Consider the following 1207-nt stretch of genomic DNA (forward strand, 5'->3'; position numbering starts at 1 on the left):
CGCCTGCGCGATGAGCTGACCGCCTGGCGCGCGCCGCCTCGTGGGGGCACCAGGACTGCGCGGCCCCGCGGTGGGCATATTGTGGAGGGGCGTCCGGTGCCCAGGCCCCGGGTCTCCACCCCGGGCTCCCCGGCAAGCATCTCTAGGCTGTTCACCATTGCCTTGTACGTGCACAGACTGGGAAACTGAGGCTCACAGGTCAAGTGGCGCACCCAAGGTCACCAGTTCTGGGGGAGAAGGGGCAAGGGCAGAGCCTGGGGACCCCGGGTTCATGCGGCCCGGATCTGGGAAGAGGCGATGCGACCAGGTGCCTCATTCTCAGAAGCTCCGCGGACTTGCCTAACTTAGGTCTCCTTTGCTGTCCGCTGGTATTTGAACGAAAATAACGCCGGGCCGGCTTGGAACGTCAGTCTCCTGAGACCCTTGGCGCAGAGGTCGGTTACATAAAAGCGCCTGTCCTTCAGACTGTCTTTGTCTTCCAAGACTTACTCCGGGTTGCGCTTCTCCTTAGCCATAAACATGCTGGTGCCTGGACATGGATGAGTTAGTCTCTCGAAATTGTCCCCAGGAGGGAACCTACCACACCGCACTTGGGTAGTGATGTCTCCTTCTAACCGCCCAACCAAACCCCAGCAAATGCTCTCCCAAGCCCCTTGCAGAGCCTTTAAAGTGTGTGGAATAAAAGTCCTACGTCAGGCCAAAGACTCCAGAGTCCTTGTTCAGACTCTCCTTTAGCCCCACCTCAAGTCCTGACCTCGGGATAGTCCCTTTACAACCCTCAAGACTTCCCCAGGAAAAAAAAAAAACAAAAAAACGAATCGCTTCATTTTCTTCTCCCTGTGTTTTGAAACCATTCGCGAAATTGCCACTCTCCTTTCATTAGCCCAGTACTATCCTAGGGCACTAGGATACCTAGCAAGTTTTGTCTGAGAGAGGGGTCTCCAACGCCTGGTGCCTAGGATGGATGTGGGGAGGACCCCGGCAAATGTTGCTGAAGGAATCCCCCAAACACCTGATCCCTTGTTAGGTGCAGCCTCGAGAGTCCCCTGCCACAGTGTCCCCGGTGTCCCTCTGTAGTCAAAGCTGTCAGGAGGCAGTGACATGAAATGGTCACTAGTTTATGGCCTTTAGCAAAGTTAAGTCACCTGTGTCTCCTCATCTGTCAAGTGGAGATGGGCAGAGGTTATTTCATAGAGAGCTCAGAGGA

This window comes from Microtus ochrogaster, chromosome 15 (assembly GCF_000317375.1).
Source record: "Microtus ochrogaster isolate Prairie Vole_2 chromosome 15, MicOch1.0, whole genome shotgun sequence".
In the NCBI taxonomy this organism is placed as follows: Eukaryota; Metazoa; Chordata; class Mammalia; order Rodentia; family Cricetidae; genus Microtus; species Microtus ochrogaster.